Source organism: Suncus etruscus, chromosome 11, assembly GCF_024139225.1.
Source record: "Suncus etruscus isolate mSunEtr1 chromosome 11, mSunEtr1.pri.cur, whole genome shotgun sequence".
Classification (NCBI taxonomy): Eukaryota; Metazoa; Chordata; class Mammalia; order Eulipotyphla; family Soricidae; genus Suncus; species Suncus etruscus.
In genome coordinates, this window is record NC_064858.1 from 43,513,466 (window position 1) to 43,537,115 (window position 23,650).

The window sequence follows — 23,650 nt, forward strand, 5'->3', positions numbered from 1 at the left end:
AAGCTTTTCTTAATTCTACCACAAAATTCTACTGGAATAGCTTTCCAGATACAACAGGCTCAATACAATATAAATATTAAATTTAAATATCAAGTTTGAGAGGTGAGAAAAGTTACTTGTAGCCAAACATTGACCAACGCAAGAATTTTCATTTTTTTATGTTTTATAAATTCCAAAGGCTGAATTTGGGTTTCCTTCATTGGGATAGAGTATTTGAATCAATTTTCTGAGTTTATTTGGTTGAAAAAAGAGTATGCTAAAACAAAACTGTATTTGGGGGGGGGGATATTGTGCGGGTGAATTGTAATTAGATCATACTCATTGTTGCTCTAAGGTTACTCTTAGCTCTGTGCTCAGATTTCAGTCCTGGCAGTGCTGAGAAGGGCTTGTGTGGTGCCTGAATTAAACTGGGGTCTTCTGTCTATAAATCCATATTCCTTCATAATCCTTCAGGCCCAATCATGATATTTTGGGGGGTCCACATCCGGCAGTGCTCAGGGGTTACTCCTGGCTCTATGCTCAGAAATTGCTCCTGGCAGGCTCAAGGGACCATATGGGATGCTGGGATTCGAACCACCATCCTTCTGTATGCAAGGCAAACGTCATACCTTCATGTTATCTCTCCAGCCCCCATCATATTCTTTAGTACTGTTAGTATAATTCCAGTTAGCCTCCCAAATTCTAGTAAAGGTCAACAGTGCTGGTCTAGGAAAGGGCATTAACTTAGTCCTGTAAGTAACTTAGTCCTCTAAGTAACTAAGTCCTGTAAGTGTAAATGTTGCATAGCAGATATAATATAAGCAGATATGATGGGATGAAGAAGCTAGGCACTGCAGTTGGGCCTATAAACATTTGAAAAATTACTGCATGGGAATGTTTTCAAGCCATAACCCTCTACAAGGAGCCCTCATTTCCTGGAAGGTCCTCATTCCTTCACTTAAGCAGCACTTTCAAAGTCATCTGGATCCATGGGGTAGCATGGCCACAACTGAAAAAGCACGACTGATTATTGCTTCTCTAAAAGCAGCATATCTTGGTTCTGGCATTTTCTATCCCCCAGATGTGTCATATTCTTCTGCAGGTATTTTCAGCTTTGGTTTGAAGATATTCTTTTAAATATTTTATTGAATCCCTATGAGGAACAAACTTAGCAAGTTATTCACGACTGAGTTTCAGTTGTACAAATTAATTTTAGAAGTACAATACATTTTGTACAACTGAGTTTCAGTCATACAATTGTTTATCCTTTCAGCAGTGCCCACTTTCTTCCACCAAGATCCCTAATTTTCCTTCCACCCATAAGTCTACCTCTATGAAAAATTCCTTTTTCTTTTCCTTTTAGGCACTGTGAAAATGTAGTGCTGTTACTGCAAGACTATCAAGCAAAGCACTTTACCTCTTTTCATCACCCAGTTCTTGTCCAGAGTGATCAATTCTTCCTATCACTGTCCTACTGGTCCTTTCTCTAACCTAGCTACCCTCCCAGATTTGGGGTAAACTTCCTACTAAGGACCAGTCCTCTTGGCCTTGGTTTCTCTTGTCTTTGTGTATTATTCTCCTACTATGTGTCTTTTTCCTTTTATTTTATTTTTGGTTTTTGGGTAACAACTGGCAGCTCTCAGGGGTTACTCCTGGCTCTGTGCTCAGAAATCGCTCCTGGCAGGCATGGGAACCATATGATATGCTGGGATTCAAACGACCCTCCATCCTGGATAGGATGCATGCAAGGCAAATGCTCTACTGCTGTGCTATCTCTCCAGCCCTTCCTACTATGCTTCTTTATATCCCATAAATGAGTGTGATCATTCTATGTCTGTCCCTCTCCATTTGACTAATTTCACTCAGCATGATACATGATACTCTCCAGGTCCATCCTGTGTCAGCAAATTTCATGACTTCATCATTTTTTTTTTTGTTTTGTTTTTTGGGCCACACCCGGCGTTGTTCAGGGGTTACTCCTGACTGTCTGCTCAGAAATAGCTCCTGGCAGGCAGGGGGACCATATGGGACACTGGGATTCGAATCAACCACCTTTGGTCCTGGATCGGCTGCTTGCAAGGCAAACGCCGCTGTGCTATCTCTCCGGGCCCCGACTTCATCATTTTTAATGCCTGTGTAATATTCCACTGTGTAGTTGTACCACCGTTTATTTATCCACTCATCTCTTCTTGGGAAGTTGCATTGTTTCCAAATTCTGACAACTGTGAGTAGTAGTTCAGCTGCAATGAACATAGGAGTGAAGATGCTTTTTCTACATTGTTTTTGGACCCTTAGGGTATATCCAGGAATGGAATTGGTGGGTCAAATGGAAGCTCAGAAAGACTGGACAATCAACATTCTTACCAGTAGTGAATGAGGGTCCTACCATCTTTCCACTCCCTATGTCCACACCAGTCTCTGTGTTGTAAGATGATTATCTCATTGTTGTTTTGAATTGCATTTCTTCCTATGCCCTTTGGCCATTTGAATTTCTTCTTTGAGAAAGTTTCTTTTGTTTCTCCCTATTATTTTTTAATTCTTTTTTTTTTTGGTTTTTGGGTCACACCCAGCAGCACGCAGGGGTTACTCCTGGCTAGGAGCTCAGAAATCGCTCCTGGCAGGCTCGGGGTGGGGGGCATATGGGATGCCGAAATTCAAACCACCGTCCTTCTTCATGCAAGGCAACTGCCTTACCTCCATGCTGTCTCTCGGCCCCTGTTTCTCCCTATTTTTTGATGGGGCTGGTTTTTTTTGTAAAGTTCTTCCTGTGATTTATATATTTCTTATAGTGCACTTTTATCAGAAGGATCATGAACAAAAAATTTCTGTGAGCTGTCTTTATATTCTGTTTTTTATTTCTTTTGAGATACAAAAATTTAGTAATTTAATGTAGTCCCATTTATATGTTGGCTTCCACTTTCTTGGTTAGTGGCTTCTCATTTACAGTGAATAGGGCGTTTACCTTGCACCTAGTCAGCCAGGATTTAATACTCAACACCTTATATGCCCCTCACCCTGAGCCTGCCAGGAATAATTTCTGAGTGCAGACCAAGAGAAAGCCCTGAGCATTGCTGGGTGTGGACCAAAAAACAAACAAAAATAAGATTTTAAATAAATAAATAATAAATAAATAAAAATTTAAAGAAAAAGATGCTTTTAATTTCAATGTTATAGAGAGATCTGCTTATGTTTTTCTTTATGTACCTAATGCATTCAAATTTGATATTGACATTTTGACTTTTGTGTATGGTATCAGAAAGAAGTTGTCCACCACCACCACCCCCGTTTTGCATGTGGTTGACCAGTTTTCCCAACACCACTTGAAGAAGTCTTCATTGCCACACTTCATATCTTTTGCTTCATTATTGAAGATTAATTGCTCATATACTTGAGAATCTGTGTCTGGATTTTCAATTCTATTGATTAGAAGGTCTTTCTTTATTCTAGTGCCATGCTGTTTTAATTACCACTGTTTTGTGATACGAATTAAAGTTGGAAACAGTGATGCCTCCCATCTTCTTTATCCCAAGGATTGCTGTGGCTATTCGGGAGGTAGGGAATATTGTATAATATGAATTTCAGAAGTTTTTGGTCACTTTTGGGTCAAAAATATTTTGAAAGCAGCTTCTTCCTGATGAAGTCTATAAAGCAAGTGGATGGGTAGAGGGTGTAAGGTCAAGGAAATGAAAACATAAGAGAGGAAATTCCTGACAATTATCAGAAAACCATCTAAACCTGCTCTCTTCTTTCATTTGTTTTTCCTGTAGGGGCCACCCACTCTGCATCCTGATATGGGAAAAGGTCTGTATCAGTTCATTCAACACATCTTGAGTATCTATTAGATGAAAGACGCAGGAGTCTCAAACTCAATTTACCTGGGGGCCGCAGAAGGCAAAGTCGGGGTGATCCTTGAGTGCGAAGTCAGTAGTAAGCCTTGAACATTGTGGGGTGTGACCCAAACAACTAAAACAAAACAAAACAAAAAAAGATTTCTCTAGGGCAGGGCCACAAAATGTTGTATGGAGGGCCGCAAATGGCCTGCGGGCCACGAGTTTGAGACCCCTGCTAGCCTGTAACAAATTGGTACCAGTTAATGATGTAGGGAAAAAGATCTTGCCCTGCCCTTGAGAAGCTTTTACTTCAGCAGAAGACAGAAAAAACAAACAGAATGGCTTCAAATGACCTGTGAACGTAACCAATGAGGATAGATTCTGATGTCCTTCTTTTCTAGGGGAAATGGCTATTGTGTGAAAAAGCAATTAATCCTTCCAAAGAAAATCACAACAGGATATCATTGATCTCAAGCACATTCAAAAAAGAAATATCTTTCTGGATACTTTTATTTCTAGTGACTCTTCTCAGCAATTTTTCCCCTCCAGTGTTTTCATGTGTCCTGTGTATTTGTGGAATGCTCTGATTTTGCAAAACCCCGTTGCCACATGATCTCCTCTGAGCTCAGAGAGCTTTTATTCTGGTTTCATAGATGTATAGATACTGAGACTCAAAAGACTTTTCCAATTGTATTCACCTGGCATAGGTATAATTAGAAATCAAGCCTTACCCTTTCCTAGTCAATAGCTGGTCTTCACTTTTTCCCCTTCACTTCACTCTCTTATTATTCTCCTTGTCAGTCATCAAAAATTACTTGTTCCTGGGGCCGGAGAGATAACATGGAGATAGGGTGTTTGCCTTGCATGCAGAAGGAGGGTGGTTCGAATTCCAGCACCCCATATGGTCCCCTGAGCCTGCCAGGAGCGATTTCTGAGCATAGAGCCCAGAGTAACCCCTGAGCGATGCCGGGTGTGACCCCCTCAAAAAATTACTTGTTACTGAATGTAAGATTAGGATAGCAATATTGATAGTAATATTTGATTGGGACAAGAAACATTTCCTTTAGCACACACACAACATACATACACATATACATACAAAATCCTGAAAAGTACATTCTTCTGTAATCTGTTATCATTGCTTGTTCCCTTCCCCAATTTTTTTTTTTTTTTGGTGTTTTTTGGGTCACACCTGCCAGTGCTCAGGGGTTACTCCTGGCTTCATGCTCAGAAATTGCTCCTGGCAGGCATGGGGGACCATATGGGACGCCGGGATTTGAACTGATGACCTTCTGCATGAAAGGCAAATGCCTTACCTCCATGCTTTCTCTCCGGCCCCTCCCTTCCCCAATTTTTAATCCTTTTTTGCCCTCTAGTTTGAGGCCATTCAGAAAGAGAAGCAATTTTTCTGTGAGACATTTGCTTTCTAGTGACAGACATAAGCAGCAATCTAGAATATCCCACAACACATCCAGTTATGGTTTTGCATAAAAAACAACAACAACAACAACATAAAATAGCAGGAGGACTGGAAAGACAGTAGAAAGACGCTTGCCTTGTATGTAGCTGGCCTGGGTTTGATTCCTACAATATATGGTTCCCTGATCCTTGAACCCAGAGTCAAGATTAAGCCTAAAATAGGTGAATATGATGTCTCTACCCCTTTAAAAAATTGAAAATAGGAATGTTGATGCCAAATAAATAACAACCTTTATTTATTTAAAAAAATTTTTTTTTGGCTTTTGTGCCATGCCTGCTATGCTCAGGGTTTACTCTGGCTCTGCACTCAGAAATTACTCCTGGCAGGCTTAATATGGCAGGCACCATATCTGATGTCATAGATTGAATCAGAGTCAGCCATATTCAAGGCAAACACCCTATCTCTGTGCTATCACTCTGGCCCAAAATAACAACTTTTAAATGCATAACAATAAGAGTCTTGTTCTTTCACTACCCATTTGACACTTTGATTTCCATGAAAATTGATCAGCTTATTAAGAACAGAACAATCATTTTTCAAAATAAAGTAGTGTCTACTAGTAAAAGTTAATGTAATGGGCTTGGAGAGATAGTACAGGGAATAGAACACTTGCCCTGAGACAACTCAGGTTCAATCTCCATCACCACATATATGGTCTCTCGGTCCCCACCAGGAGTAATCCTGGAGTGCAGAGCCAGGAGTAAGCCCTGAGCACTGTAGACACTTTTATTATAGCCATTTTAGAGATGAGAAAACTGAGGCTTCACAAGTTGAACTGTGTTTTCCAATCAAGCTACTTAGTGGGGTGCCAGTGTTTGAAATAAGGGTTACAAAATAATAGAATTCTCTCTCCTGCTCATTACTATACTGAAGGACTTGATGATTAAATTATACCTTAGGTTATATGCCTTATTGTAGATGACTAGAGTTATACTTTAGTCCCACTTTATTTTATGAACCAGGAAACAGTGACCTGCTGGGTTAAGGATCATCTTCAGGACACAATATTTTTCACAAGCAGAAGAAAATTATTTCAACCTTTCCCACCTGGAGAAAAGCTGGAATGAATCTTTTGGTTTGCATTATTTACATATATGTAAGTATGTATATACTGTATATTTATATTTACTGAGGAACATCTGAGAATTTGAGTGGAGACTTTGCAGTCCACATTAAATGTACACAACAAATTTATACTCAGGAGTTTCATTAGGAGGCTATTCACTCAAGCAGAAGCAACATCGCTACACATTTTAAAACTGGCTCTATGGCTGGAACAATTGTACGAAAGTGCTTGCCTTGCACGCAGTCAACCTGCGTTTGCTTCCTGGCATCCCATATGGCCCCCAAGCAACTCTCAGGTGTGATTCCTGAGGGTAGAGCCAGGGGTAATCCCTGAGCACTGCCAGATGTGGCCAACAAAAATAAAGTAAAATAAAAGAAAAGAAAAAAGAAAACTGGCTCTATTTTAGTAGACGTGTCTAGCTGGATCTTTCCTGATAAAGCTAAATCTAGAAAATGGTTTTGTTTCAAAGCGGTAGATGTAGAGCAAGTTTTCAGAAGAACCATCTCTAAAACAATCCACTTGCAGCAAGTTAACAGACGAGTAAGTGGATGGTGCAGTGAATTGCTTTCATTCATCGCTTTTCTTCTTTTTCTTTTGGATTTTGCGCCATACCCGGTGACACTCAGGGGATACTCCTGGCTATGCGCTCAGAAATCGCTCCTGGCTTGGGGGACCATATAGGATGCCATGGGATTGAACTTCAGTCCGTCCTAGGCTAGCGCAGGCAAGGCAGACGCCTTACCACTTGTACCACCGCCCCCAACCCCTTTTCTTCTTTTTCAGTGGCTCAGTAAAACATGGTGAAAAAAAAATTTTTTTTTTTTTGGTTTTTGGGTCACACCGGCAGCTCTCAGGGGTTACTCCTGGCTCTACACTCAGAAATTGCTCCTGGCATGGGGACCATATGGGATGCTGGGATTTGAACCACCGTCCTTCTGTATGCAAGGCAAACACTCTACCTCCATTCTATCTCTCCGGTCCCCATGCTGAATGTTTAACAATTCTTTTTTTTTTTTTTCCACGCCTATCTTTTTTTTCTTTTTCTTTTTTTTTTTTTTCTTTTTCTTTTTTTTTTTTTTTTTGGTTCCTGGGTCAAATGCTCAGGGATCAGTCCTAGCTCTGCACCCAGAAATTGCTCCTGGCACGCTGGGGGATCATATAGGATTCCAGGGACCAAACCCAGGTCTATTTCAGGCTGGGAGTGTGCAAGGTAAATGCCTCACTTCTGTGCTATCTCTCCTGCCCTTGTCTTGTTTTCTTATTTTTTTTTATTTTTTTAAATTTAAGAACCATGATTACAAGTATGTTTGTAGTTGGGTTTCGATCATAAAAAGAACACCCCCCCTTCACCAGTGCAACCTTCCCACCACCAATGCTCCTCATCTCCCTCTTCCCCCATCCCCTACCTGTATTCAACAGGTATTTTACTACTTTCACTCATTAACATTGTCATGATAGTTGTTAGGGTGGTTATTTCTTTAACTGCACTCACCACTCTTTCTGGTGAGCTTCATATCTTTGAGCCTGTCCTTCTGGCTCTCATATCTATTATCTCTGGGCATTCTGTCTTGTTTTCTTTTCTTTTTTTTTTATTTAAACACCTTGATTACATACATGATTGTTTGGGTTTCAGTCATGTAAAGAACACCACCCATCACCAGTGCAACTGAATGTTTAACAATTCTTTAGCTCTAAAGGAAACATGTTTCAGCTCCCAGAAAATTCATTATTTTCCTCTAATTCTCAGTTTGTATTTACAGAAGCTATTTTATTTTATTTAATTTTTTGCCCAAGATTGTTCCCACTGATTCGAAGTCCCTGTGCTTCTCTAAACTCTGTAGAACAAGATCCACTTTTACCGTATGTCCAGGGAGCTTGGCTTGGACTCGTATTATTTATCCAGCTGGGTGGATTGATGAGGACAGAGAAGATCAAAGTTGCAGGAGATTGTGTAACATCTCTGCTCTATCCTGATAAAGAGCCTGGTGTTGGTGAACCTGGCCACAAAGGGCCTTGAGGACACTGCTAGGTGGAAGACAGGGCCTGAGCCTACTCTCTGGTGTCCTAGGACTTCTTTTCAGGCCAAGCTGCAGTTCTGTAAACAGTTTTCTGCATGGTGAGGCCAGCGAACGCAGCAGAGGAAAACCATAACATGTAATTTGCTGCCAAGAGACCCCTGGGATTGCTAAATGTATAAATAGAAAGCTGTGTGGGAGGAAGCCAAGGGAAGGATATGTGCCGCCCCGTAAGCTCCAGCCCTCCCAGGGAAGATCCTGGCGTACCCTCCTCTTCCTCACCGCTTCCTCCGCTCAACCCAACCCCAATGGCTGCAAAGCGGCAGGAGCAGAGGAAAGGGCACCGGGCAAGGGAAACAGCCCTTACAGGCAGCAGCAGTTAACCTTGGGTGCTCGGTGAGAGCACAGAACAGGGGAGGACAAACCTGAAACAGGAAGAGGAAAAATACGGGGTAAACTGGCAAGAACGGGGGAGACAAAAAAAAAAAAAAAAAGGAAAGCAAAAAAGCAAGAAAACCAAAATAAGACTAAGCAAATCAACAACAATCTCAGGCTGCATTTACCTGGGAAACAATTTCAAGGCAGAGGTGGATGGCGCTGCAGGGAGCTCCTGCTGCCTTTCTCAGCAGGGCTGCGAGGTGCGAGATGCCAAGCAAGCCCGATCTTGGAGTCTGGCCAAGGCTGCTCTGCAGGATGCCTGGCACCACCACCACCACCCCCTCACAGCAGCAGGGCAAAGATCTTGCACAAAAGTAACAGGGAAGGGGTTCCTGAGTTTGAAAGCTCCTAAAAGAACCTTCCAGGCTGACAACTCAATTGAATTGTTCAATCACTGGAAGGAAGAGGATGTTCTGATGCAACATGGTTGAGAAATCATGGTGCCAGAGCTTCCCCTACAAAGGTAATGGGACTGTCTCCAAGGCAATGCCCAAAGGGCGGAAATGTGGTGGCTTCAGGGGACATCATAAATGGGCAAGTAGGGTTCATTGCTAATCCCATCTTCCCAGGGAGATTTGAGGGGCGAGGGGATGGGGGAGAAGGGCAAGATCCCACAGCTGCTATTCTACCATGCGGGGCTCACTCCAGAACATTCTTCGTAAATGGCATCTAAACTACATTCTATAATTACAGCCTCCCCCCCCCCCCCCCAATTCGGAACCCTCAAGTGTTTTCTGCAAAAGGAGCTTCCAGGAATTTGGCTGAATGAAACAGTCGTTTCCTGCCATTTGATTTTTGTGCCAGTGCAACCATTTTAGAAAATGCACAGGTTCAATTTTCTTTCCAATGGGCTTATTGCATAAGTGCTTTTCTGTGAAAGGAAAGGTTAGCTCACCCACCACTGTTTTGTCTTGTATCCTGGATGGGACATGTTCATTTTATTTATTTTTAAATAATTGAATCTGAAATACCAAAGTTACAAAATTGTTCATGGTTGAGTTTCAGTCTTAGAATGTTTTGAGTACACATCCTTTCAGTAGTGTCTGCTTCCCTCCACCAATGTCCCCAAGTTTTTCTTTGCTCCCTTTTTTCTCCCAGACCTGCCTTTATAGCAGACATTTTCTATTTTACTTTTAGGAACTCTGGCTTGCTGTACTCTTACTCATTCTAACTTTTTGCAGCACCCAGTTCTTGTCTAGAGTGATCCCTTCACCATCTTAGTGGCCCCTTCCCTGACCTATCCTCTCTTCCCACATGGTGGCAAGATTTTTTTTTTTTTTTTTTTTTTTTTGGTTTTTGGGCCACACCCGGCGTTGCTCAGGGGTTACTCCTAGCTGTCTGCTTAGAAATAGCTCCTGGCAGGCACGGGGGACCATATGGGACATCGGGATTCGGACCAACCACCTTTGGTCCTGGATCGGCTGCTTGCAAGGCAAACACCGCTGTGCTATCTCTCCAGGCCCTGGTGGCAAGATTTTTAACTAAGGAGCAGTCATTCCTGGTCTTCATTTCTATTTTCTTTGGACATTGTTCTCATGCTAAGTTTCTTTATATCCCACAAATGAATGTTTGTCTGTCTTTGTCTCTACTTCTGTTTCAATTTATTCAGCATGATACTCTCCAGGTCTATCTAAGTGTCAGCAACTTTCATCTTTTCTAATGACTACATAGTATCTTATTGTGTAGATGTATCACAATTTATATATCCACTCATCTGTTCTTGGGCACTCAGGGTTTTCCTGAATGTGATGTTAAAAGGGGCACCGAAACTTGTAACTGTACCCCTGTGTACTGTGAGAAAAGACTTTGATAAACCCAACTTGTAAAACATATTTGAATCACTTGATATGTAAGTATGCCTCAAGCCATGAAAGTCATCTAAAAGGAAAATATGAGCAACTATTAGAGTCAGAACCCTAAAGAGATATGACAACGAAATGTAATGTGCTATCTTGGATGAAATCCTGAAACAGAAAAGGACATTTGGTAACTAGTGTGCCTGAGCTTAGTTAATCATGAATTATTTTTTCTTCCTAGGTTGTGACAATGTCATGCTGAGGTATTAATGATAGGGGAAACTGCTCCTAATGTATACGAGAACTCTGGTATTTTCACCATTCTCTGTAAATCTAAACTCATTCCAAAGTTAAATGCTTATTAAAAAATTAATTTGTGGGGCCGGGAAGGTGGCGCTACAGGTTAGGTGTCTGCCTTGCAAGCGGATGGACCGCGGTTCGATCCCCCGGTGTCCCATATGGTCCTCCCAAGCCAGGGGTGATTTCTGAGCACATAGCCAGGAGTAACCCCTGAGCGTCAAACGGGTGTGGCCCCAAAAAAAATTAATTTGTTCTGGTCATACAAAAGCCTTTATTTTATTTCAGTTCTCCATGTATAGTCGACGTAAACTCCTGTTTCCACTATGTCATTGAATACTACCATTTTACCCAGAGGAAAATTGAAACACAAAGATAGGACTGAACACAAAACAAGGAATGCTGCAAAAAAAAAAAAAAATTCTCTTCTAGAATTCATCTACATGGTTTCCCATTCAAGTACTTGACCAGTTAGTGATTTTTGTCCATCTTCCTCCTGCCACAGGAGAAGTCATCCTGCCCCAGGATCCATCTTCTATGGATCATAGAAGATTTTTAGGTGTTACCTTTTGAAGGGTCTGTGGAATTGAATATATTGAATATATATATATATATATATATATATATATATATATATATATATATTGGAAAAGGGAAACTAGAGCTTAAGGGATAAATTTATATTGGTAGATTTTCCAATTTCTAATTACAGAGATGCCATTAGAAAATGACTCCTCTGGGGGCACTTCTGGTCAAGTGACACAGGGTCAGCCAGCCAATGTGAAAACAGGCCCTTAGAATCCTGATTTCTGAAGTCCTGCTTTCTGGAGGGTCTCACAGAAACCATGACTTTTTATCCCAGATGTCTGCTGAACAGTCAAGCTAGAGTTCCCACAGCAGGCTGGGCTCCATCCTATAGAGATGATCTGTACCTTGCTTTTTGCTCCTTTATAACCTGAGATATTAATGCCAACTAACCACAAAGTGCAGTTGCTATAATTAGAACACATCAGACTTTTGGACTCATAAACTCCCGAGGTCAAGTTCTCGCTTCCACTTTTCCAGAACCTGCAAGTTGACCCAGGTCAGTCTCCTTAATCTTACTAAGCTTGAGATTTCTCATCAGGAAAAAGACTGATGAAATTTTTGCTTTGAAGGATTTTGAGAGGTGGTGAGGAGCCCCTGTGTCTGTGAGCACTTTTGGGGCAAGCGAGCACTCATGGCCTTACATATCTGAGATATAATAGGTGCTGAAAAATATTTATTTTTTAATGATGGTGGTATGGAAGGGGGTTTGGGCCACATCCAGAAGTGTTCAAGGGCTATTCCTTGCTATGTTCTCAGGAGTGATCCCTAATGGTGTTTGGTGGGAAGTTAAGTGTTATGGATATCTAACCAGGGTAGGCAGAATGCAAGGCAAGTAGCTTATCTCCTATACTATTTTTGTAGTCATAAAGTAATATTTTTTTCACCTCCTCCTCTTCTTTCTCACAATAAGACTGCCAGGGATGAGAAGAATTTAGACTCAGCCCTTTTCAAAACCTATTTGGGGGTGGGGTGGGTGGGCCGTACCCAGTGATGTTCAGGGGTTACTCCTGGCTCTGCGCTCAGAAATCACTCCTGGCTTGGGGGACCATATGAGACACTGGGGATTGAACCCAGGTCCATCCTGGGTCAGCCACATGCAAGGCAATTGCCCTACCACTGTGCTATCTCTCTGGCCCCTCAAACCTGTTTTCTGTTCTCACAAGTTTTGCATTTCTAACAGGATGAGAATTTTTTTAATTCATTGATTATGAATTCTGCATTATGCAAATAATTTTTTAGATTGGCACACAATCAAGCACTTAGTGCTTGACAGGGAGTACATATTTGATTATTTATTTTATTTTATTTTATTTTATTTTTTGTTTTTGGGTCACGCCCGGTAGTGCTCAGGGGTTACTCCTGGCTCTACACTCAGAAATTACTCCTGGCAGGCTTGGGATACCATATGGGATGCTGGGATTAGAACCACAGTTCTTCTGCATGCAAGGCAAATGACCTACCTCCATGCTATCTCTCTGCCCCCTCCCCCCCGATGATTATTTTGTTTTAATGCTGTGAAATATTTTTGTTTTATGCCTCCAGAAATTATCTGGGCAGCTTTCTGAATTGAATGGGAAATGAAGGTGAATTGAACTCAGGAGCTTCATACAACTCTATAGAGGTGTCTAATGTACGGTAGGATCCATGAATTCATAGGATGCCTCACTGCACAAAAATGCCAATAGTTTAGAAGGATATAGAACAAATGAGTAAGAAGCAGCATGTTTAAGAAGCTAAGCACAAAATAGAGAAAGTGAGAGAGAGTGAGAGAGAGAGAAAGAGAGAGAGAGAGAAGCCTCCTGCCCACTCCACCCCTCCAAAGAGCAAGAGGACAGGCTGAGTGAATAAGATGAACAACCTGGGGAAGTCTTAGGAAATCTTGGGAAGTTGGTGGGCAAATCTGAAGCAGGTTGAAGGAAAGGAAGGACACACATGGCAACACAAAGATCATCTACATTTTGAGATGGAAGTTGCTTCCTTCCTCAGCATATTTCTTTACATACTCATTCTGTCCATGTTATCAACGGCGTCTGGTCTTCTGTGTTCACCCCAGCACTGTAGTCTGCCCATCTATAACTTACATCTAATTGATATGAAGCTTCTGCTTCTCTGCAAGCAAACCTGCATTGAGGCTATACAGCCTGAATTTGAGTGTTTTTGACTAAATCCCATGAGCCTTCTGTTATGACAGTGGTCTCTAGCCCATGAGTGATCATGTAGAACAGAATGATATTGAGGACTTTTTATGAATCAATATAAATAGGAATGATTATTATTGATTTCCAGTTACCTTTTATACCATTAAAGAGGCAAGGCAGAAGTCATGGATTTTTTAACTATTATTTTATTGGGGATGTGGGGTCACAACTGATGGTGTTCAGGCGCTATTCCTGACTCTGTGCTCAGGATTGACCCTTAATGGTATTCAGGGAACTTAATGGAGTGCTTGGGCTGCTGTTGGTAAAGTGCAATGCAAGTGTACTATCTTTCCAGCCCTGGAGACAGGGATTTTAATGGATTCACTCCCAAGTTCTCTGTTATATATTTGAAAGAGGAAAGCACAATAAAATAGTTGTCAGGTTTTTTTTGTTTTCATTTTTATTTTTGTTTTTTGGGCTACACCCGGCAGTGCTCAGGGGTTACTCCTGGCTGTCTGCTCAGAAATAGCTCCTGGCAGGCATGTGGGACACCGAGATTCGAACCAATCACCTTTGGTCCTGGATTGGCTGCTTGCAAGGCAAAAGCTGCTGTGCTATCTCTCCGGGCCCCAGTTGTCAGGGTTTTTTTGTTTGTTTGGCCCTACCCAACAGTGCTTAGGTACTGTCCCTTGGTCAGTGCTCAGCTGTGACCCCTAGTAGTACTTAAGGGACCATATATGGTGCCATGGATTGCACTGGGTTGGGCCACATGCAAAGTTCATGCCTTATCTGCTGTACTATCTCTCTGGCCCAGTGAGACATATTTATGGTGGAAATTTTTAACATGAGTATCGGATCAGATAAATATATTCCCTATCTCATTAACTATTGATAATGCCTTTGTTAAAATAATAAATTCATTAAACTATTAAGATTCCATTAATATTGCTGTCTTTCTTTAGAAATTATGTTTTATTTTCAACAATTAATAAAAATGTAGGGCCCGGAGAGATAGCATAGCGGCGTTTGCCTTGCAAGCAGCTGATCCAGGACCAAAGGTGGTTGGTTCGAATCCTGGTGTCCCATATGGTCCCCTGTGCCTGCCAGGAGCTATTTCTGAGCAGACAGCCAGGAGTAACCCCTGAGCACCGCCGGGTGTGGCCCAAAAAACAAAACAAAACAAAAAAAATGTAAAAAGAAGAAACCTCCATAATTATTCCATCTAAAAGATCAGCATTTTAGTGCATTTTCAGACACTTCATTTTCACTATCTGTGAATAATATTTCCCTTTTTGCATGATCACAGCTAAACTCTAACAGGATAATTCAATTTGGTATCATGACATTGTTATCTGATGTAGACACAAGTTTTTCCAGCATTGGGAGGTTTCTTCTCTAGTGTCTTCATTCCTCAGGGAATCCAAATATTACAATATATTATTACTATGTTTCGCTCTGTCTGTATGGTGTGTTACCATTCTGTAATTAGAAAAATCACTGTATCATACAAAACTAATGCCATACTGTGTTTTTTAAGATCCAAAAATGAGCTGATTTGTTATCTAAAATCGTTTCTATTTTTACACCAGTCATTTGTTGAATGTTGGTAGATAAAACTGACTTAACACTCAATAAAATAGAGTCACTGAACATGATCATACTGCATGGGCAAATGTTTCTTTCTTTTTTTTTCCTATTTTGGTTTTTTTTTAAAAATATAATTTTTATTTTGATCATAGTGGCTTACATATTGTTGACAATAATATTTTAGGTACATATTTACATAAAATTAGGGGGGATTCCCATCACCAAATTGTCCTCCCTACACCTCCGTTTTTGTCCTACTTCCCATTTCCTCTTCCCTCACCCCCAGGGTGGCTAGAATATGTGGAAAAATATGGAACGCTTCACGAATTTGCGTGTCATCCTTGCGCAGGGGCCATGCTAATCTTCTCTGTATCGTTCCAATTTTAGTATATGTGCTGCCGAAACGAGCACCCTATTTTGGTTTTTGGGCCACAGCCAGAGGTGCTTAGGAGTTACTCCTGGCAGGATCGGGGGACCATATGGGATGTCGGGGGTTGAACCTGGGTCTGTTCTGGTTCGTCTGCATGCAAGGCAAACGTCCTATTGCTGTACTATTGCTCCAGCCCTTAGCAGCATATTTCAGTTCACCTTGAGAACAATGGTAGAAGTCAGGCCAAGTTCTATGAGCAAGTTCTATATACAAAGTATTTATATTGTATCTGGCACACAGTAACTGCTCAATCACAAAATAGCAAGGATGGCTAGAACTACAGTCATCATAATTCTGAAAGGATGTTATAAATGCTGAATACACAATTCACATTTATGCAAAAGCAAATAAAATCAAGAAGGCTACACAAAATGTCCTAGAATTATTTTTAAAAATCAATGACAATCCATATATACTCGGACTGTGCCAGCAAATAACAAAGATGATCAAGTTCCTTCTAATTGCTAAAACTAAGTTCATTGCGGAACAAAAACTCCTACCAAAAAGATGTTTTAATGGCATGATGCCATTTTGTTTAAAATACTGTCAGGCAGAATGACTTTGTTCTACATACTATAAAGTGGGTCAGATAGAACTAAATTCAAATAAAGCATCAATTTACTTATATTTCCATATTTGGGGGGAAGGTTGGGCCACATCCAGAGGCACTCAGGGAATATTCTTGGTTTTAAACTCAGAAATCACTCATGGCAGACTCTTGAAGGACCATATGGAATGCTGGGAATCAAACCTAATTTAGCTGTGTGTAGGGCAAACTTCCTACCCTCTGGCTTTTTACTCAGGCCCCATTATTTCCATATATTTTTGTTGTTGTTCTATATATAAGGGTCAGAGCAATGGTAGAGTGGGCAGGGCACTAACCTTGCATGTGGCCAACCTTGTTTTGATCCCTTGCACCTTATGTGTTTCCCTAAGTCCTATCAGAAGTCATCCCTGAGCACAGAGGCAGGAGTAAGTCATGAGCAGATGTGGCTTCCCCCTACAGAAACTACATTGCAAATGTATACATATACATGCTATGTATTAATAGATATTTATGGATTAAAACAGATATGAGAACTCTAAAATTTTTCCATAGGTAGAATTATTTTTGCATGTCATTCCTGATTTCCACCCTTGCTTTTAGCAAGCAGGTCTACAGACCTGAACAATGGTTAATGTTTAAAAAGGTACAGCATGTCCTGGCTAGAAACCCTGCTCATTTCCTCTTCCTGATGCAGCTACTCAGATTGCAAAAATTGGGCAGGAGCTTTCCATTACATGAAGATACATGAAAAATTATGTGTAAATCCTAATTGATGTGAGAGTCAAGTTGTTTGAAGATAAAGAACTTGCAGCCTTAAGGCCAAGTTCCTGGCCCTCTTGTGGGAGCTGGTTGACTGTGGTATATGGAAATAACCTACAACCACCATTGAAATATGCATAAAGATTTCAGAGAGGAAATGAAGGAAATGCTGCATTAAACTGAAAGTACAATGGGATTTAAATAGGCCAAATATAAATTCTCTAGTGTGAATTTGTTCAGGGCATTTGAAGGCATTGACTTGCCTCACACAGTAAAAAGAATTCCACATTCTGCCCTTCAAGTTCTCAATACAAAGTACTTTCAAGTCCCTCAATTATCCTCCATCCTGTTTTTATTAATTCCGCTTCATTAATCCTCTGTCCAATGTTTCATGGGACCAGCACAATATATAGAGTGACATTTCCCATAAATCACATGTTCCATTTTCTCCCAGCCAATCCAATTCTCTCTATTTCCTTCAGATTTGACTCCACACATTTTTGAGAAATGTTCCCTATTTACTCAGTCGTCTTTCCTTGTCATTGATCCTTATTGTTTTCTACAGCATGCCGGGTTTTCACCTGGCTTGGCAGTGGACTTGGTCCTAGATGAGTAAGTCCTGGTGACTGCTTCCTAGATGTCATTGCCAACAATGATAAAACAGTCTAATAAAATGTCATATGGGCAATGATTGAGATAAGCATAAGAAAGCACAAATACGTTCATCCTTTGGAAAACCAAAGAGCTTCCTGGAAAACTGATGTAGAGCTGAGTCTTCTTGTGTGATCAGAAGTTGGAGCTGAAACAAGGAAGCAGGGTGAAAGGAGGCGCAGACAGGGTGCTGTAGGAGGTGGCAGTTCGGAATCAAGATAGGAATGGATCCCTGAGCCCTATTAATCTTTATCAGTTAAATTAGTAATTGCTTAGTTACTAACTACTATTAGTAATTAATTAAATTTATAATTTTACTGTTATGTTCACACAAGAGTGACATCTCAGAATTTAGCTTCTTTTCCTATAAATGATGAGCCCACTTAGAACTAAATTTTCCTCCTTCCCTATGGGTTTCTTAGAATCTCTTGTGTTTTTTCTTTTGTTTTGTTTTGTTTTTAATTTTTTTGGTTCCTAGGCCACACCCAGTGATGTTCAGGGTTAACTCCTGGCTTTGTACTAAGAAGTTATTCCTACAGGTGTTCAGGAGACCATTTATGGGATGCTAGGGATTGAACCCAGGTTGGCCACATGTAAAGCTGCATGCAAGGCAAGTGTCCTACTTACTGTACTATCTCTCAGCCCAGTCCTTTGTGGTGTTTTTTATTCTGTTTGTTGTTTTTTGTTTGTTTGTTTTTGGGCCACATCCAGCAGCGCTCAGAAATCTGGCTATGTGCTCAAAAATTGCTCCTGGCAGGCTCAGGGGACCATATGGGATGCTGGGTATTGAATGCAGGTTCAGCCCTGGTCAGCCGAGTGCAAGTCAAATTCCCTACTGCATTGCAATCACTCCAGCCCCCCTTCGTGTTTTTTTAAAGAAGTATGTGCTACCATCTGGGACACATAGGCCACTGCCCAGCGTATACTTTGTTCAATACCTCCAAAACGTCTCCATATGGTAATGGAATGAAGAATTAGTCCCTCGGTTTCACAAGGAAGTTGGATTCCTAGGTTGAAATTGGGACATGGGTTGTGCACATTATTTCTTTCATTTCTGGCTTCGTGCCTGCCCTCTGGCTAAATAGATCTCCACATTGCAAAGCAGCCCACTTGCCATTTTTCATGGGTGGTTAAATCCAACCTCTTCTCCCACTGCCTGGGGTCAGGGGTGGAGACTGGAGGAGCAGAACACCACCAGAGTAATGAAAGCAGAAGAAAAGGGTAGGAAGAAACAAAACAGGAAACAAGTGTTACAGGCTCGGCAGCTCCAAAGCTCTTATTTCAAGGTTATAAGCTTTAAAATGTCAAAGGAGGCAATTTTCCACCAGAGCCCTCTTAATAGAAATAGCTAGAATCTAGGCTGCCTCCGCAAAGGAGAAAGAAGACATTTCCGGAAGCTTGGAGCCAGGCGAAGTTTTGTCATTAAGACAGAAACTTTTAGAACAATCAGAAAAGCCCCAGGAGGCTTTAGCTCTGATAGGCTCAGTAGCAGGGCTTCCAGCATACCACTGTGAAAATAAAACAATGGGATTTTAGCCATTTGAAATGTCCAAATCCTGGTTTCTAAGCCCTGTTGGCAGTTTAGTAAACAAACATGGGTGGATTAGAAGGGTTCAAAGAAAGTCTCTGCAGCTCTGAAGGAACCAGAAGTGAAGCGGTGTCTGCTGTCTACTCGTGGAGTTGAACTTCACAGCACCCAAGCATGATAGACACTTTCAACATGTTTGAAGAACCCATAGGAACACACCCAGGGAAAGGGGGAATGCAACTAATATTTTATATATTGCTTTTGTTCCAAGGCCTCCGAGTCTTATCAGTATATAAGCTAGGTTCATTCCCAACACTAAAAAATAGTGGTAAAGACCATACAAGATAAGACTTTCAAGTCCTTCACAGTATGCACTTAGAAATGATTTGATTCTTCTCCCCTTTCCTCCCAACTCTTCTGATTCTTATCATTCTTACCTCTTGTTGGTTGATTATAAAACCAACTCAGAGCGGTTTGCTGTGCTTGAAACCTCTCTGGGGAAAGTCTGCAAACTCACTATCTGATCCACAAAGAACTCCATCTATAAAAGGTAGATTGGTAGGTACTCACTGAATAACTATTTCTAAACTTGTGATTAATTTCTTCTATCTCCTCTGACTGTCTCTGCCTCTCAATCACATATGAAGAATTGTGGAGAAGGCGAAGACAGTTTTCAGTACCTTTGTGACCTTGTCCTATATTGAAAGTCAGCAAGCCCCAAATATTAGGAATGAAGAAAGAGTCAAGAATTTCTTAATATATGTTGACTTAATGAGAGGATACTGCCTGCATTTCCCAACCAAAAGAGCATTATTGGAGAAATTACTCTTTAAAAGGCTTTGCAAATGCAATCTCTATGGAATATAAATTCAAAGGAATTATATGGCCCAGAGGGCATTTTACAGAGAGCTGCATTGTGTTACTGAAACTGATCTGTTGCAAAATAGCACCAGGGTAGCGAGCTGTCTTATTGCCATCCAACTCCTGGCAGACATGGTTGGGGAGATTTGGACTCCCTCAGAGAGACCCCTGGAGACAGACACGGAAGCACAGTCAAGATCATCCCATCTCTCACTTCACAAATGAATGAGCGGATGTCAAAAAAGTTATGATTTGCCCCAGATCCTCAGTGTTGAACCAAATGGAATAAACCACAGCTAATGATTTCTAGTTCAATTTAATAAAAGGCATCACTCTTTCCCATCAGTGCTGCCACTGAAGACCCCTGGTGTCACCATGGGCCACCTACAAGCCATACCCAAAGTCTCATTTCTGTTGTCGTGTCCCAGATGCTAAGACCAGCATCTTTGACCTGGGACAGAAGTAGGCCAAAGTGGACAAATTCCCACCTATAGCCACATGGTGTCTGATGAGAATAAATAACTCTCTTTGAAAATGCTGGAGGTTTCCTGGATCTGTGCCAACAAGTACATGTAGAAAAGCTGTGGCAAGGACAGGTTTCATATCTAAGTGCAACTCCATCTCTTCCATGTCATCCATATCAACAAGATGCTCTCATGTGCTGGGGCTGATAGGCTCCAAATAGGTATGCAGGGGGCCTTTGGAAAGCTCCTGGCACTGTAGCCAGAGTCCACATAGGAAAAGTCATCATGTCCAACTGCACCAAATTGCAGAACAAGGAACATGTGATTGAGGCTCTCCATAGGCTAAGTTCAAGTTTCCTGGTCTCCAAGAAGTGGGACTTTTCCAACTTTAACACAGAAGAGTTTGAGGACATGGTGGCTGAGAAGCTCCTCATCCCAGATGGCTGTGGGGTCAAGTATATCCTGAATCGTGGGCCTCTGGACAAATGGCTTGCACTGCACTCCTGAGTGGCTTGGCATGGACTCCTGGTCTCTTCTCACTATTCCATCCTACCCATCACAATAAATCTTGCTTCTTAAAAAATAGTTATCAATGCCAGGTTCATGCTTACTATATCAGTATGATGTATACATGCTAATGTATATGTACAAGCATAATTTTGTCCTTTACTCAAAGTGTATATATCATTTAAGGGAATAAGAAACATGAAAGATAATATCAGGATGTGGAGTAACTACTGCAAAGGGACTAAGAAGTGAGAAGGACCAGAGAGATAAACAACACTTTCGTTGTTGTTTGGGGCATACCCTATGGTGGCTCAGGGATTATTCCTTATTCTCTGTTCAGGGATCTTTCCTAGAGTGCTTAGGGGACTAAATGAGGTCCCAAACATGTATAGGCAGCATGCAAGGCAACCTGCAGACCACCCCCACCTCCAAACCCATTGAGTTGAGTGCTGTGTTGAGTTGAGCACATACTTGGCATGCTGGAGACAAGCTTCCTGAGGTATTGAATTCTTCAGGGAGCAAACACTGAGCATCAAGTTATGTGTAGGTATGGTCTGACCACTCTTAGGTATGGTCTCAAAGAAGGAAGAAGAGCAGCAGGAAGAAAATGATGGAGGAGGAGAAGAATGACAAGGAAGAGCCTTATTAATAAATGAGAGTGAGAAATTCACTTAGGGCCCACAATTCACAACTCTGGCTCATGTTCATCAATATCAATGGATTTTCCTTTTAGCCTAGGCTCTGTTGTGGCTCCCCAAGTCACTGTCACTGTCTTTCATTAATACTTTGTTCATTTGAGATTTCTGCACTTAATTTTGATGATTTATAAATACCCCTTATCTGATTTTTCAGGTTTTTTTGGAGATGTATCTCTCTAAATTTCTGCACCTTAGACGTCTCACCCTAATTTTCAGGGGAATTTAATAGCCCATGGGCACAAGATGAGTGAAACATCATGTGGTGCGTATGTGTGTGTGTGTGTGTGTGTGTGTGTGTGTGTGTGTCTGTTCCAGCAGAACTCAGAAATGACCCCTGGTAGACTGGGGGACCATATGGATGCCAGGAATCAAACCAGGTCCCTCCCAGGTCAACTGCATGCAAAGCAAATGCCCTACTGCTGTGCTATCTCTCCGGCCCCTGTTTTTTGTTTTTTGGGGGCTATACCCACCAATGCTCAGGCTCAGGACTTTTTGTTGTTGTTGTTGTTGTTGTTTTTTGTTTTTGGGTAACACCTGGCAGTGATCAGGGGTTACTCCTGTCTCTGTGCTTAGAAATCACTCCTGGCAGGCTCGGGGGATCATATGGGATGCTGGGACTTGAACCACCGTCCTTCTGCATGCAAGGTAAACACCCTACCTCCGGGGCTGGGCGGTGGCGCTAAAGGTAAGGTGCCTGCCTTGCCTGCGCTAGCCTTGGACGGACCGCGGTCCGATCCCCCGGTGTCCCATATGGTCCCCCAAGCCAGGAGCAACTTCTGAGCACATAGCCAGGAGTAACCCCTGAGCGTTACCGAGTGTGGCCCAAAAACCAAAAAAAAAAAAAAAAAAAAAAAAAAAACACCCTACCTCCATGCTATCTCTCTGGCCCAGGATGCAATTCTTTTAGGAGAAGCTATGCCTTGATTTTTTTTTTTCATTAATATTTTGTTTAAAGCCCTGCCAGTTTTGTTTAGTAAAAATAAAAAAGTAATCAGGTTGATTTTTAGATGAGAATGGAAGCATTCTTAGTAGATTGAGATGTGGTCAAGATGAAGGAGTGAGCAGGACTTGTGTTTACCTCTTGGTGCTATCACAGAAAATGGAGGTCACAACTTGGATGAATTGACACAGGAGTAACCTGAGGATGTGACAGACCAAGACTTAGTAAAGGAGAGCACCTGAATGGAAAGGAGACATAGCTGGACCAAGGGAAAATAAAACCTTCTATGGAGCATCAAATACAACTGGGAAAAGTTGTCTAAAGTGCTAAATTCTCTGAGGAGCAGAATAGGACACACAGCAATCAGACTAATAATTCTATCAACACTGGAAAGAAAGGCAAGAAACTAGGGGATAAGCAGAGGGAGGAATCACTGGTAGGCACTTCCTTTACAAGCTCCTCTCCTACCAAACAAAGCCAGACCCCCTCATTTACTCTCATTTTCCATAGTAAAAGACCCTGTAGGAAAATACCAGAGGGAGTTCCACTGACTCTAGCAAATACCTGAACTCACCAGGGGCTTACTCCTAACAGACAAACCCACCAGTCCTGGCCTGCTTCACACCCCTACAGAGAGGTCTCCTGAGAAACATTCCCAGTTAACCAAGGGAACTGTGCTCTCATTCACTACAATAGCAACTAAAAGGAAAAGAAAGCGGGGCCGGGCGGTGGCGCTGGAGGTAAGGTGCCTGCCTTACCTGCGCTAGCCTAGGAGACGGACCGCGGTTCGATCCCCCGGCGTCCCATATGGTCCCCCAAGCCAGGAGCGACTTCTGAGCGCATAGCCAGGAGTAACCCCTGAGCGTTACCGGGTGTGGCCCAAAAACCAAAAAAAAAAAAAAAAAAAAAAAAAGGAAAAGAAAGCGTCCCACAGTTACACCCAATGCTACTATGGATGCTATGGCTGACCCCTTACTTTGGGAAATGTTATTTTAAAGGCTGTCATTGGGGTCACCGGAGGTAGGACATTTGTACTCAGTATACTTGTACT

General features: G+C 41.7%; 1 non-coding gene and 1 pseudogene across 1 annotated transcript; one reads left to right on the plus strand and one right to left on the minus strand.

Moving 5' to 3' along the window:
• Positions 1–15,518: 15,518 nt before the first annotated feature.
• LOC126023394 (U6 spliceosomal RNA) lies at positions 15,519–15,625 on the minus strand. Its single transcript, XR_007500520.1, has one exon. It is a non-coding gene; the product is annotated as a U6 spliceosomal RNA (small nuclear RNA).
• A 4,598-nt stretch (positions 15,626–20,223) lies between these two features.
• On the plus strand, positions 20,224–20,961 carry LOC126022066 (60S ribosomal protein L10-like; annotated as a pseudogene).
• Positions 20,962–23,650: the final 2,689 nt, after the last annotated feature.